Source organism: Protopterus annectens, chromosome 13.part0 (genome assembly GCF_019279795.1).
Source record: "Protopterus annectens isolate FY-2018-M chromosome 13.part0, PAN1.0, whole genome shotgun sequence".
Classification (NCBI taxonomy): domain Eukaryota; kingdom Metazoa; phylum Chordata; order Ceratodontiformes; family Protopteridae; genus Protopterus; species Protopterus annectens.
This window is the reverse complement of record NC_056747.1, coordinates 80041296-80058671: the sequence shown is the minus strand read 5'-3', so window position 1 is coordinate 80058671 and position 17376 is coordinate 80041296.

The following is a 17376-nucleotide window of genomic DNA, read 5'->3' as shown; positions in this document are numbered from 1 at the left end:
GGAGCTTTCAGATACCATTTTAGGACCCAACTCTGAAGATGTTCAGGAATCTGTTGCTTATCATTTGGCTACTCTACAGTGTATATCCAACTCCTGTATGAGGCTCATTTCTCATTCTGCCAAGGGGACGACAAGAGCAGTGGGTTCAGATGTTGCCATCAGGAGACATACCTGGATGCACTTATATGATTTTGCGGAGCCCTTCAAGTCTTCATTCGTCAATGCTCCCTTTGACGGCATGTCCTTATTTGGTCCTAAAGTTAAAGAAACTTTTTCCGGGTGTGAGAAAGATGAAAAGACCCTTGCTGCCATAGGCGTACATTTTTCCACTCCTCAACAATCCTTTTCAAGGAATCAGTGAAGAAGTGGAAAGATGCCATTCAAAAAGTCCCAAGGGTCCTTTCAATACACACGTGGAGGTGGTTCCCTGGGGAGGGGGGGGGACTTCAGTGGAAAATGCCACTCTTGTGGCAAAGGAGGCCCACAAAACCAATGGTACAGAGATTCTTTCTTTGGTAAACCCTTTCAGTGCTCCTGAAAGGAGGCCTAATTGTCTTCCTCTGGAGACAGTCGGGGGTTGACTATCCCTGCATGAGAGAGCCTGGCTAGAAATAACATCAGATACCTGGGTGCAGAGGATCATTTCCAGAGGTTATATTATACCATTTTCCCTTCCAACCCGCATTTGCAAAATAATACTCAATTAGAGGGAACAAGCACTACTACAAATTCAAGAATTGATAGAAAAAGAGAGTCATCCAAGAACCCCCCCCCCCCCCCACGAGACCAGGGAGAATCCGGAACTTACTCAAGATTCTTTTTAGTGCCGAAAAAGACAGAGGACTGGAGACCAACTTTGTATGTCAGTGTTTTGAACAAGTTAGTTCGACAAGCTAGGTTCCAGATGGTCACATCTCAGTCCATTCTTACATTTTTGGAACAGGATGACTGGATGTGCTCAATAGACCTTCAGTATGTGTACAATCATATAAAGATGGACAGGCACTGCAGAAGAGTTCTCTGTTTCCGACTGGGAGCCAGTCACTGTCAGTTCAGAGTTCTGCCCTTTAGTCTCATCACAGCCCCAGGGTGTTCACCAAGTGCATGGCAGTAGTAGAGACTCACTTGAGACTGCTGGGATTCCAGGTGTTTCTGTACTTAGATGACTGGTTCATTACCATTCAGACCAGGCATTGATTGTTAGAGGCAAGAGACAAGTTTCTTCAGACATGTTCCTATCTGGGGATAACCATAAACTACGAAAAATTTCATCTCGAACCAAATCAGACCATAGAGTTCATGGGAGCTATCCTGAACACAAAGACAACAATAGCCTCTCTTCCCCACGGAGACTACAGAAAATCAGATCACAAGTCATGAAGCTAATCAACAGCAAGAAAGTATCTACACAACTAATTCTAGGGGGCCTGGTGTCTATGGCAGCAGCTATGACTCTAGTCCCCTTAGCTAGATTTCACATGAGAATTTTAGAAAGGATTGCTTGCAACACAATGGTCAATACTGTACCAATCAATGTCAACTTTGATTGCAATCGCCAACATTTGTAAGAAAGATCTCAAATGTTGGATTCAGTCAGATCAAATTCCACAAGGGTTGTCCTTTCGTCCCCTCTCAACCCAAGGCCACAGTGACCATGGACACTTCCCAGTTAGGGTGGGGGGAGCATTATCTTGGGAACACTCTCCAAGGCACTTATTCATAGAGGTCAACTTGTATATCAATGAATAAAAGATAAGAGCAGTGCGTTTAGCATTGCAGGCCTTTCAGGATGCTGTTACTTTAGGGACAACTATGATTCAAGTAGACATGTCAGTAGTTTGGCACATCAACAAGCAAGGAAGAACAAGGTCCTATCCCTTGTGTCGAGAAGCTGTCAGAGTGTGGCAATGGGTGATCTCATCCATCCACTTTTGTACAGCAATGCACGTTCCAGAGAAGTTCACTGTGATAGCAGACAAACTGAGCATACTCAAGTGGTCCTTCAATACAAAACTGACAGAGGATATTCCATCATTGGGGGCAGCCTTGCTGCAATCTTTTCATCTTCCCTCTAAACAATAAGTGCAGCAACTACTTTGTCCTAATCCCCCCTTAGGGGGAATCACCGAGGGACGCTCTTATTCACAATTGCCCATCCAATCTTCTTTATGCCTTTCCTCCAATTCCTCTAATTCCAAAGTTTCTACATAAAGCAATCAGGATGAAGAGCAAGGTAATCTGTACCTTACTTGCCTCGATAGATTTGGTTCCCATTGCTTTGGCCTTATCTAATTCACCAACCTTGGATTCTGGACCCAGTTCCAGATCTCCTGTCCCATCTAACAGGCATAATCCACCTGGACATCTTGAACCTCAAGCTGACAGCTTGGTTTCTCCAATTCCATTAATAGACAGACAATCTATGCTCTCTTCCCCTGTCTGACACATACCTTTGGCATCTCACAAACCATCTACACATAAACTGTACAGAAGTAAATGGAAAAGGTTTGTGTTTTGGACACATCAAAATAACGCTGAGCCTTTTTCAGCACCTATTCATAAGATTCTCAATTTTTTAGCCTCAATATTTAAAGAAGGGGCTTCGTCTTCTACTATTAAACTTCAATCAGAAGCTATATCCAGTTTTCATACTGGATTTGAAGACATATCACTTGCTTCTCATAAACATTGTAGAGCTTTTTTGAGAGGTACTCTTCTTTTCAGCCTCCTTACAAAGATCCATCCCCTTCTTGGGACCTGAACTTGGTGTTGCAAGCAGTCATACAACCTCCTTTTGAACTGGCAGCAGATTGTGATCTGAAGTTTCTGTCCTGGAAAACTATTTTCTTAGTACCTATAACTTCCGCCAGAAGGATTTCAGAAATTCAAGCTTTGTCTTGAAAACCACCATATTTGATTTTTCACAAGGATAGGGTTGGGCTAAAAACCAACCCGTTTTCTACCTAAGCTGGTTTCAGAAGTCAATATCAATCAAACTATTAACCTACCAGTTTTCTTCCCCAAAATTTGTTAATAAAGGTGAATATTGCTTTCAGTTATTAGATGTTCATAGACAATTATGGTTTTACCATCACAGAACAAAAGGTATCAGAAAATCTGACCAGTTATTTATCTCTTACTCAAAGACAAAACTAGGAAAACCTGTGAGCAAAGTGACATTGGCTAGATGGCTAACAGATTGCATTTATTTAATGTACAATATATTGGGGATTGCTTTACTGAAACCTTTGAAAGCATATTCAACTAGAGCTGTATCAACTTCAGCTGTCTTCCGATCCAGAGCCTCCATGGATGATATTTGTGCAGCAGCAACCTGGGCTACTCCCCATACTTATAATTTCTCATTACAAATTGGATCTGGTCTCCAGGGGAAGAGCATCATTTGTTTCAGTGGTGCTCAGGAACATCCTTCCTTGAGTCCACCCAGGGTCTAAGGTAGCTGGGGATTCTGTCCCACAGGCTGAGGATAGAATGAAAATTGACAACATCAGATAAAGAAGTTATGAACTCACCATAACATTCCATCTGTGTTGTCCATTTTCATTCTTCCTCAACTCCTCTCCCACCAACCCCGTACCCTTGGATTTCTAGAGGAAAGGATGATTTCCCATACATGCCAAACAGAGTACCTTGCTGACTCTGTTCAAGTGCAAACTTGATGGGTGGATGGGAAGCCACAAATTTGTCCCAGTGGTTCCAGCTGTGTCCCTCATTGACAGGGCGACAGGTGCTGACTGAGGTTTCTTTTTTTGGAATAAACTGTTGGCTAGCCTTGTAAGGGCCCCAGGGCCATTAGCCTTGTAACCTCCTACGATCATGTGATCCTATGACTAGTGGATTAGTATCCTTAGTATATAACTGTGGTTCCACATACAGTCTCAATGAATGTCTAATGATTAATCTTTCCTTTGGTCTATAAGCAAACTCGATCTGAGCTAACTGGGATAGGTGCATTGTGGGTAAGGGATATACGCTCGAGAGAGAGTTTTGGTTTCCACGAGTTATGGTAGTGGCCAAGTCCAGAACCACAGGTTGTGGAAGAATGAAAATGGACAACACAGATGGAATGTTATGGTGAGTACATAACTTCTTTATTTGCCCTCCACACCCCATTACTTAGATATACTAACTCCATGACTACATAACTGCAGAGAAAAAAAAACATGCCCAGAGAATCAGTGCTGGAGCAAAAACACAATCATCTAAAGATCTGGGGTACAACATCATGCATATGTTTGCAGATACAGTGTAAAGAATTGTTGCATTTGTTATTTATCCTGCAGCATGGAATTGATGGGGTTATGTTAGGTAAGGCAGACTGCCCTCACATATTGATTATTACATGCAGGTAAAATTAATTTCATGTAGGTTAATAACTGCTCCTGTTCTGCCATTCCATGACTGGTATAACACACCTCATGCAGATGTTTCCTTTGTGCCCTTTTCCTGGGCAGATATATTCCAGGATACAAGGCTTGTAAGCTACTTTCCTGCCATGTAAATGTTATGTCTGCTGTAACACAAATATCTGACTGCCAGTTACTGCAGATTTAAGATACTGGTAAGTTCTGCCTAAATTCATAAACCATATGTAATTTGGTAGTCTACAGCTACAAAATTCCTGCCAACATTGTACCTGCTAACAATTAGTGATTCTACACCTTGCCCACAGAGTACCTGTTAACACTTCAGTAACTGTGAAACTTATGTTAGAGGCGAGTCAGCAAAACATGTAAAATACCTATCTCTTAGATACTTGATTAGAGGTGGGAACTGAGCTAACCTTACATGAAGTTAAAGCAGTGTAGTGGAGGTATGCAATATTCCAGGTGAACAAAAAAGCTATGCCTTCCATAGCTCTGACAAGAGCAATAGTGGATGACAGAGACATTCTAACAGCCACAATTTGGACCAAAGACATTTGACAGGTGCTACAATCCTTTAGACACCCACTAGCATTTTCTGTGTCTGCATTGACATCAGAATGAAATAAAAATGACAGACATAAGATTATTCACCTTATTAGTTAATCTCTATGATTTAAATAATGCAGCAAATAGAGCACTTAGTGTAGATATTTTTGTGTATTCTTCTCACAGCTCTTCTTAGCATCCCAAGGTGTCCTTCATTAAATTACAGTATTACTGACTGATAGGATGTATCCTGTCAAAGATACCATACTTCAAGCCAGTTTACAAAAGGTTGGCTGCTTCCTCTTGCATTGTATGTCTGATTTACTTACTTTAAATAACCCTAGATCCTATGTGCTGGTACATAAAGGACATGTAGGAGTAAAGTTTCTCAGAACTTTCTTGCCACAAGTTCACAAAGGAAGGCTGCATCTCTTACTGTGGTGTGTCAGCCATACAGCCTGTGTCGGTTTTCATTTGTTGTGGGTAGCAAGGGGTCCCTTCCTATTTCACCTTTCTAAGCAAAAAAAATTGTTCAACTTCAACATGTCAGTTAAGTGAGGAAAATATAACTGCAGTTGACAGATCCCTATAAGGAAGTCACGCCAAATATTTATTTTGTTTGGATATAGAACATCATTTTAGGGAGTGTTTTATTTGTAAATCCTTCATCCCTGAAACTATCAGAAATTGTTTAGCTTCATTAAACATTTACCTTAAACATTTTCCATGAGAACAAAAGACTGAAAGAACTAGTACAGGGAAGGATGACCTCTAAGGCATCATTCTCTGACATCCCTCAATAGATACATAAGAAGCTTAAGAAGCCTAAAGAGTCTAAGTTTTGTGTTGACTGGTTGGAGTCGGCCATCTCTATTAAAGCACATGATGAACCAACAGACCATTTGATTCCTCTTCCTGCTGCTACTAACACCCCTCCAGAGGATGATAAGATGTAGGCTTTAATTACATCCCTCCTGACCAATCAGATAGCCATCAAAGCCATTATGGGGGAACCTGGCTGGTTATTTCTGAGGTGCAAGATGATATAGCACAAATTCTTGTTCATGAGGATGTCTCAGGTACCCTTATAGAGGTATGTTAGGAGTCTGCCCCTCCTCGTCTTTTCTCTACAAATATCCCTGCAAAGAAGACGTGGAAGAATAATCATGTCTTCCCTCCTGTCACTCCTTCTCTTGCTGATCAACAACAGGAGTGGTATAATTTTTCCCAAGGGCTTTTTAAAGTCCTTATGTCTCTGAAATCTCCACAGATTTTTATTTATTTTATTTTATTTTATTTTTATTTTATATTTGTTAACCGGGAAAGTCTGACTTGGAATGAGCCATTTTTCAGCAGAGGCCTGGGGAGAAACGCTCCAGACACATGTGTTTATAACGTGGGAGGAAACCGGAGCACACGGAGGAAACCCACACGAATGTAGGGAGGACATGCAGACTCCGCACAGAAGGCACCCCAGCCGGGAATCGAACCAGAGAACCTCTTGCTGTGAGGAGACAACGTTACCGCTGCACCACTGTGCCACCCACTGCCACAGATGTTCTCTGCTCTTTCTTCTACCTCTTAAAAAGGAAGAGAGATATTTTTCTGAAGTTGAGGAATCTTGAGATTCTGATTTTCAATCCGCAGCCTATTCTTTCCAAATTCAGTACCCTACAGAATTTAAGTCAAAAGATGAAGGCACTCTGTATCCTCAATCAACTTTTGGTGATACTATTCTAAAAATACTGCAACAGTTTCACTGGGAAGGGGAACAGGTCTCAGATATTCAGAAAAGATATTGTGACCTATTGAACAATGGTATCTCTAACCCTTCAGCTTTACCTCCTGAGCTAGATGCCTTACAAGACACCTTCATGACTGCATATCTAGCACCTGAGTCACCACCAGCTGCACCTAAAAAGACTGATATATTTTATAAAATGCTGGACTACACAAATATTTATATAAGATTTCTCTCTGACCCTGCTGTAATTTCATTGGAGTCTAAGGTTTCAAAGCTCCTTCCATAGACTAAAGTTCTGCAAAATTATAACGAGAGTTATGAGTAGGTACAGAAAGAAAGTGTATACCTCAGCAACTTTATTTTTCCATGCCATAAGCTACCATATCCATATGAATAGATATTTTTTGGCTATTTTCGACAACATGAATAAGGTAATTTCTGATATCCCACTCTGAAAATAAAAATGCTTTACAGAATATGCTCATTTGGCTACCCAAATAGCAAGACATTCAGTGAAGTGTGGCTATGATGCTGCCAAAGCTTGTTTCAGGTCAGCTGCTACTGAATTCATTCTAAGGAGGTATTGCCCAGATATCCCTACAATTCTTGCCAAGTGGTGTAAAGGCCTTATAAGTTATCAGATGTCTCTTTAGAAAAAGACAGCCTTTTTAGACCAGCTTCTGAAAAATTGCAAGACAAGGAGAAAATTACACAAGATTTTAAACAGATTTCTTTTTCCCCATGCAAGCATTCGAGAGGAATTAAAGCTGGGATCTTTTTTCCATAAAAATAAAAATTCCAACAAAAAAAATGAAAGAAAATCACTAAGATAAAATGGCAGGATTAGCCTAAAACAGTCTTTAAAGGATCCAGAGGATTCTTTTTTGACAAAAGTTCCAGTATATTACTACCTTTTTTCCTCCTGCCTCACGTCACTCCATCTTGGCCAACCCCTACCATTCTTTCAGAAACAGTTTCTCAATGCTTTCACCTTTGGATAATAATTGCATTAGAAATTGTGGTACTAAATATAATCCATCATGGGAACAAACTTACTTGGAATCTCTTACCAGTTCCAGCTGGTATTTCCCAAATACCTCTAAGCCAACAACACTGTGTTCTTCCAATCCTACTTGAGTTATTCATTCAGGGGACCACAGAATCAGTCCCTGCTTACCAAAAAAGGAAAGGAGTTTTATTTTAGGCTTTTATTCAGGCAAAGGGTGACTGGTAAAGACAGTAGCTATAGTAAAGGATATTAGCTAAATACTTTTAATTGGTAAACTGGTAATTTAATTGGTATTACTTACTTCTGACAACACTATAGCTACTAATTACACCCTTTTACCCACCGCTACACCTCTATCATCTCATAGCCTAGTACTCAAACATAAATCACAGACAGCATGCATATCACACTAACATCTCTCTCTCTATTCCTCACAACATTAGCCTACATAACATCCATACATACTAATGTATCACTAGACAACACTACATTCCACACAACACATATTTCCACATCTACTAAAACACACAAACTTTTTCATCTTCTGTACAGTATTTAATGATACCACAATACTGTATATAAACAAGTCCTACTTACCAAGATGCAACACTAGAAAAACAGCACCTAAATCCAGCATAGAACTAACTCACACAATCTAACACATTTTATCTATTACAAAAATACTTCTTCTCTCAGGAGATATACACCCAAACCCAGGTCCACTGAAAGCTATACTCAAATCTAAACAGATATCTGATGTATTAATTCTTAATATCAACAAAAGGAGAATATCTAACAAACTACCTGACCTGTATGCATTCATAACCCACTACACTCCTGACATACTGACCATAACAGAAACATGGATAAAACCCAGTACCCAAAATGAAGAGATCCTCCCTCCAGGTTATAATATCTTAAGACTGGATAGAGTCGGTAGAAAAGGAGGTGGAGTTGCAATTCTCTTTAAAAACATGCTAAACCTTAAACCTCTTCAAACTCCTCTACCTAAATTTAATAATGCTGAAATCCTTGCGTCTGTCCTGTAGATTAACAAAACAAAAAAATTAACATTCTCTGCTGTTACATCCCTCCAGGAAATAACTCTCCTATAATTGAGCAAATACTACAATGGACTAGAGATAATCTCCCACATGAAACAATCCTACTAGGCGACCTGAATACTGACTGGTTGGCCTGCAATTCCAACAGCCCCACTAATCACATACATCTCTATGGGTTCTCTCAATTTATTCAAGAACTCACTAGAGTAGACAAAAAATCCCCAAAAGAATCCATCCCTGATTGGACACTGATCAATAGCCCTAAGCAAGACTACTAGACAGGCTGTCTACCAGAAAGTCTTTGTGACCACCTACTTACATTCCTACTACGCAAATGTACAAATATACCCAAGCCCATAACTTATCGACAAATCCAAAATGACTGCAACCTAATCCCTCAGGATCTAAACACTATTCTAAAACAATGAAACTGGGAGCCACTACTTTCCCTTGGTTTAGACCAAGCAGTTGACTACCTTAATAGTACCTTCACTGATGTCCTTAGAGTCGCCCCCATCAGGAAAATCAGAGTCAAGACTAACTATGCAGCATGGCTAAGTAGGACACAAGAGCCCTACTAAAGTACAAAGATAAGGATAGGAAAATCTAGAAGAGGGATAACACCATCCAAGCCAAACAAAACTACCAACAGCTTAGGAATTAGGCCAAAATACAAACTAAACTTGATAAACAGAACTACTTTCTTACTGTCCAAACAAAACACTCAAATAATCCTCAAAAGTTTTGGCAAGCTATCAACTCCCTACTTAAACCAGGCAAAACTACTACTCCATTTCCCAACACCAGCAATAACAATATGGACATAGCCTCTCAATTTAACCACCACTTTGCAGAATCCATAATGGCACTATCCAGTCAATTGTCCAAAAACAACCCTCCACATATCCCAGCCAAGTGTCTAGATAACATTCCCCCTTTACTCTCTCACCTGTTCCCACCTCCAAAATTAAAAAAAACTACTTCTGAAAATAAAACCTACCACCCTTGCAGCTGATAGTCTACCTGCCAACTTCCTAAAACTAGCTGCAGAATCCTTATCCTACCCCATTTACATCCTCATAAACAGCTCCATAAAAGAATCCTACATCCCTCAACTGTGGAAAGTGTCTTACATTATTCCTCTTCATAAAGGCAGTAATTCGTACGACTTCTGTAATTACCGTCCTATAGCTATTCTGTCTTCCCTCTCCAAGCTGCTAGAGAAATGTATTCACTCTCAAGTCATGCATTTCCTGAACACACACAAACTCCTCTCCACCACACAACACGGGTTCCAGCCACACCACAGTACAGCTACTGCTCTTCTCTCATTTACCAATCTAGTAAACCAAAACAAAAATGACTATAACTATACATCTGCTATATTTTTGGATCTATCCAAAGCATTTGATATGGACTCACATTCCCTACTATTAGATTCATTAGCGTCCCTGTCCTTTGCCCTTTCCATTATTGCCTGGTTCAAGAACTAACTAGCTGATAGGCAACAATCTGTCCAATGGCAAGGGGCACTATCTCTTCTATTTCCAACTTTCATGGGTGTACCACAAGGCTCAGTACTGGGCCCACTTCTCTTTTCTATCTACACTAACAATCTACATACCTCCACCCAGCATGTCACACTCATACAGTATGCAGATGATTCGACTTTAATCTGCTCAGCCCCATCTCTTTTCACTCTTCAACAACAGACCCAGGAATCCTTTAGCTCTGTGGAAAGTTGGATCACAAATATCCAACTCATCCTTAACCGTAATAAAAATAAATTGCTTTTATTTACCCCCAACAAATCAAAATCTACTTCTCTTTCCTTTTCTATTACTTTAAAAAATGGTACTGTCATTTCTCCTTCTGCCCATACCAAACTCCTCGGTGTTGAAATTGACAAAAACCTTCTCTTTGATGTCCATATCTCTCAAACCATCAAAAAGGTTCACAAAAAAATGGGTTCTCTATACAGACACAAAAACTTCCTCTCAGATCAAGCACGGATCACCCTAGCCCAAACTCACCTATTGTCCACACTAATGTATGCAGCACCAATTCTTACCCATATGAGAAAACTTGACCTTGACAAATTTGAGTCATGCCATAATAATATTGCCAAATCTGCTAATAACGCCACCTTTAGATCCCATCATTGTCTAGCTCTAAGGGACTTAAAATGTTTAGAATTTTCTCACCTACTAAATTACCACCAACTGGTTATTGCCTATACTATTCTGAAGTATCCTGACAAAATGCCATCACTAAGTCAACTACTTACCTACTATGCAACAAATCGCACACTCTGCTCTAGTGACAAATCACGTCTATGCATCTCTAGGGCTAACAACACTGCTAGCAAAGCACTATTCTCCCACACCATTGCTAGAAACTGGAACAACCTCCCCCCATCATTGACCTCCATCCCCACCACCTCACACTTCAAAAACTCTCTAAAATCACATCTCATAAGCACCTGGCTTTGCCCTTGCATAACCTAAAATCACTGCTTTAGCTCTGTGGAAAGTTGGAAGGGCATATTACATGCCTACTGTAAATGCTACAATTTTTTACATCCAAAAATGTTTCTCTCTTTAATATAGCTACTTCATTTTAACATGATGTATGTAATGACTCTCAATGCTAAATGTATTTTGTCTGTTTAACTGCTGAGTTGTATCCTGTCTGTTTTACATTTCTGTCGTATTAGCTGGATTTTGCTGTTACAACGTGTTTTTTATCAGTTTTTACTACTGTGTATTAAATTCTAGTATTTCTGTTAATATGTGTGGAGCTTTTCTCCCCAGGCCTCTGCTGTAAATGGACCCAGTCCAGTCGGACTATCCCAGTAAACAAATGTAAAATAAAATAAATAAACATTCTACCAAGAAAAGAAGGGACATGGAGACTTATTTTGGGTTTATCCACCTTTAACATTTCTCTATTCATTCTAAAATTGAAGATGTTGTCACTCCAAAGCTTAGTTCATATGATTTTTCCACAGATTTATTTGGTTACTTTGAATATGAAGGATGCCTACCTTCACATTCCTATCCAACCAAATCACATAAAGTTTTTAATACTTTGAGCTTTGGAATTTCATTTTCAATTCTATGCTTTGTTCTTTGGTCTTTCTGTAGCTCCAAGAATCTTCAGGAAATGTCTAGCCCCTGTGGCAGCATTCTACAGACTTCGAGGTTTTCACATCTAGCTCTAGTTAGATGACTCTTTGATCCAGGCTACTTCAATTAAAAAAAAACAAACTTGCAGAACCTACATTTTAAAATAGACCTGATACTTTACCTAGGATTTACTCTAAACCTGAAGAAATCCATCCTTCAACTAACTCAAGACCTATTTTTTCTAGGATGTCAGGTGGATACTTCCAGAGTGATGACCTTTCTTCCTCAGAGAAAAATCCATTTTCTGACTTCTTGCTTCCTATTCCTCTCAGACCTGGAAATGACCTCTGTAAGTGAAAGAGAGACAGAGAAATCCTGAGAACCATAGAGCTCACAGCATCAACAACTCATTTTCCCAGTCTGTACATAAGAAGATTCAGTGGTACCTAAAATGAATTTGGGCACAGCATTGGCACTCACTGACGTTCTGAATACCTCTCCTGTCTTTTGTGAAGAAAGAATTCAGGTGGTGGATCAACTAGATAAAACTCAATCCAAGCATACCTCTTCTGATTCCTGCTTACCTTCATCAGGTTTCCATAGATGCACTGAACCTGACTTAGAGAGATTTTTCAATAGGCATGAAAGTGCAAGGAATCTGTTCCAGACAAGACAGGTACAAACACAAAAATATTAAAAAAATGAAAGCCCTGATATTTTCCCCAAAGTCATTTCACCACCTCTTTTCTCCAGGAACCTTCCAAATCCTGATAGACAATATCACATTCAGCTGGTTTATCAACAAACACAAATCCTACCATCTCTGCAGGCTAGCCACAATAGTTTGGGATATTGATATTCACTACAATCTTTTTCTTCAAGCATCATGTATCCATCAGAGTTGATGGCAGATTACCTGAGCAGATTCAAGGCAAACTCTCACGAGTGAATGCTGAACAGTGAGGTCTTCCTAAAAATTAACCATCACTAGGGAAGTCTCCAGATAGATTGTTTTACATCCATTCTCCAGTGTTCCATGCAACAAGGCTTTATCAGTCTCATGGAAAGAGAAATTCCTTCCCTCCTTTTCCTGTCATTCTAAAAGCCGTTCTGGAAATCTAAAAGGACAGTCCAAAGGACAATCTAAAAATACTGATGTTGACTCCGTTTTGACCCAGGCAACATTAGATGTTCATCATATTGATCACTGCTGCAGTAGCCTTAGCTATATGGGTAATATCCTGGCAAGGATATAATAGCCAGCCAGCTTCCAAAGCTTCAGGGCACCTTCCATGTGCCCAAACTCTGTCAGCTCGAGCTGAGAAGACCAGAAAAACATATTTGGGTATCATGCCCTTCAGAACTTTCTTGCCATTGAAGACAACATTCCTGTGCAGGCTTTTGAGGATCAACAGACAGGGTGTGCTGTTCCTTTGCTAGGCAGATAAGTTCCCTTTGGGGAAAAACTTTCCAGTTAAAAAAAAAAAAAATGTCTTATTGTACTTTCCTGTTTAGGAAAGTTATTTTTAAGCTAGGAGTTTGTGATTTATCAGAATGTCATGAGACTTAACTGTACTTTTAAATGTAAGCAACTTTTTTCCTTTCGGTTTAAAGGTTGTCTAAAGTAATTGAAATTTTTTTTTCTGTGGAGAAATTGTGTATGTTCGTCACATTGATCACTGCTGCAGTAGCCATAGCAATTTGAGTTATATCCTGCTTCCATAGCTTCAAGGCAACTTCCACTCATCCAAGCTGTCTAGCAGCTTGAAGCACTTTAGAGCTTTACTGCCGCAGAAAAGTATGCTCCTCTTGAGGCTATCAAGGATCAATGGTCAGCTTATGCTTTCCTTTGCTGGGCACATTAAGTTCTCTTTGAGGAAGAAGCCTTCAATTTTCTTAATTTTGTTGATGCTTTATCACTTTCCTCTTCAGGAAAATTATTTTAAAGCTAGGAGCGTTTTGTTTTGATTAACTGTCTCAAGACTAAAATGTACTTTTAAACAGAGCACTTGTTTAAAAGTAGTGTAAAGTAACTGAAAACATTTTTTTATGTGGAGAAATTGTGTTCATTTTTCTTTTGTGGGGCTGGTATAGTGTTTTGAAGTACTTTTTGCTGTTTTTTTTTTCCTGTCAAAAACTAACTTTTGTGGACTAGTAGTGTTTACCAGCAATTGCTTCTTGTCTTCCATGAGAAAGAGGCAACATTTTTGGTTTGACCATGGAACAGACTACCTGTCCCCTGGTCGGTCCTTGTTCCAGCCACAAAAATGAAAAAAATAAGCAAGGAGCCTTTGCCCCCACATCAGGCTAGCAGTTTGCCTCAGCCACTGGTGAGTAACTCTGCTGTGGCTATTTGCTGTACTTCAGACCACTCATCTTTGCCCCAGGTCCCTCTTGTGTAGCACCTATAGCAACTATGGACTGGGGGTTAGCCAAGTCCTCTGTGGGTGTTGGGGTCCCATCAGTGGGCAAGGGAGAACCACTCTTGTTGTTCCTGGGAGAGGAAACAGTGAAGGTTTTCCCGTTGTATCAGAATTCTGTGCCCATCCCTGGGGAAGCAGCTGCTGTCATTATTAACTTGGTTAGCCCCATTTTTCCTCTCAAAAAGAAACACAAAACCAAGCAGTTTTGATAGTCTAGTAGAAGAGTTTACTGGATTTAATTCAGGCTTTATTTTAGCCTTCCTGTAAAGTAGTTTCTTGTAAAAGAAAGAGGGGTTCCTCTTTTCCTGAAAAGATTCAAGATTCTGAATCTGAAGAGAAAGATGCAGGGATGGATACAGGGTTTTGTCCTCAGATTTCTGATTCAGACTCTCCCTGTGGATACTTCTCCTTCTCTGAGAATACTGCTAGAATGCGCCAGTGTTTCCAGTGGGGAAAAGCTATGAACTATGAGTTCTTACAGAAAGATTCTCCAGAACCTACACCCGTTCCTCCTGTTGTGTGATCTTTAGAGAATGTGTGTGTTATTGCTTGCAATTTTCCTGCTGGTCAGCCAACTGCCCCTAAAGACATAAATGGGCTATATAAAGTTGTGCACATATATATATATATATATATATATATATATATATATATATATATATGTGCACAACTTTATATAGCCCATCTGTGTCTTTAGGGGCAGTTGGCTAACCATCAGGAAAATTGCAAGCAATAACATATATATATATATATATATATATATATATATATATATATATATATATATATATATTATATATGTGTGTGTGTGTGTGTGTGTGTGTGTGTGTGCGCGCATATATATATATACATATATATATATATATATATATATATATATATATATATATATATGGGTCTATTTCATTTGCCCTAACTTCCAATTGACTGACACCCATTTGCCCGAGACCAAATGACTGAAATATCATTTGACGACACTTCATTTGACTGACAAGTATTATTGGCAAGTAAATGGAATATGTCCCCTTCCCCACTGTAGTGCGACCCTGGAGTTAGAATACATAATTAGGGGTTTTGGGGGGGCACGGCCCCTGACAATAGGGGGTGTGGGGGGCTAAGCCCCCCACTTAATTTCATATTATATTGTTTGGTTTTGCTTTCGTATTGCTTAGTAAAACAAAAGTAAGTGGGGGGCTTTGCCCCCCACACCCCCCATTGAGGGGGCCGTGCCCCCCACCCCCCCAACTATGTATTCTAACTCCAGGGTCGCACTACAGTGGGGAAGGGGACATATTCCATTTACTTGCCAATAATACTTGTCAGTCAAATGAAGTGTTGGGCAAATGAAGTGTCGGTCAAATGAAATTTCAGTCAAATGGGGTCGGGCAATTGGAAGTTAGGGCAAATGAAGTAGACCCATACACATATATATATATATATATATATATATATATATATATATATGGATTCACTTTATAACCTCGAAATACTGAAATATCGAATTTCAGTATCTCGAGACTATAAAACCGAATCCACAAAACACAGACACAGAAAAAAACGCGAAATTCACAACACCGAAAAAACCGCACACACTATACCACACATACACCACAACACCCACATCACAACATAAACAAACAAAACTACACACATACACAACTCATACACACATAAGCAGGAGGCAAGCCCCCCTGCACCCCCCCTACTTATATATACTAACTCCGAGATCGCACAAACACAAAACAAAAGCCAACTCACACACGCACATTCTACGACCCCTTACACACACATCAAACACATCAGCACACTCACACACACTCTAACTCCCACTCAAAACCCTTAGAGAAAACACTTACCTGACATAACACCTACATTCACACACGGCACCGCACACCATCAAAACACAATCCCAGACATTACGTAGCGTAAGGTCATAACCGCGAATTCAACATATATTCGAGTTCGCGATTATGACCTTTCGCTATTTTTAACATTCGGCTTTATAGTCTTGAGATACTGAAATTCGACATTTCAGTAATTCGAGGTTATAAATCCTGAAAGCCCAAAATCCTGAGACCAAAATCCTAAAAGTTAAAAATACTGAAAACTCAAAATCCTGAAAACACACAGGATATCAGCACTTACTATATTCCAGCACAAGTACATACAGAAACAAATAAAACACAAACTATATTACTGTTCTCCAAGTATAAGAAGGGGGGCAAGCACTCCTGCACCCCCCACACCCCCTGCTACTTAAATATATCAACTCCAAGATTGGACTTAGTGTAGTGAAGTGCAATCTCGGAGTTGATATATTTAAGTAGCAGGTGGTGTGGGGGGCACAACCCCTCACATGGGGGTTGCAGGGGTGCTTGCCCTCCTGCATATAGTTGAATGGTAATATGTTTCTGTATGTCTTGGGGTTATCCCGGCACTACTGGCCCATCTCACGCCTCATTTACAGGAGTCTGCACTGATCCAACCTGTATGTTTGGTTGTACCAGAACCAATTGGAACTGTACCACCTTTGTCGGCACTGGAGCTTCTTGCATCTTCGACAACAACTGTATGCCAATTTCTCTCAACTCTAATACCACTGGATTGAGATGAGACTTGGAGCTGGGCTCTGAAGGAGGCTTGTTGGCAGCTGAGGGTTCTCTCTCTTCTTTGGAGTGGAGGTAATAGTTGGTTCCAGTAGCAGCTTTGGTCTTTGAAGCCTTTGAAAGGGTTTTAACAATTTCCTAAGATAAGGTAGCTTCAACCAGTTTGAGTCCACCCAAACCCCATTTGCATTCTGCTTTTTCACCTCTTCATCTGATTGTATTGGGACAGTGGGCACCAAGGTTTTCTGAGGCTGCCTGCTTCACCAGCTCCCCATCTGATTCTTATCCTTCTACTGCACTCCAAGAAGGGGTTCCCAGAAAATGGATGTGCAAGCAGAAGCACCTAGACTCATCACCAGAGTCTTTCACTGAATATACTGACTTTGAGGAAGGAGAGAGTTCCTCCTGCTCCCTTTCTGAAGATGTCTCATTTGGTGACATTCTAGAGTTAATGAAACAGAGAGGGGA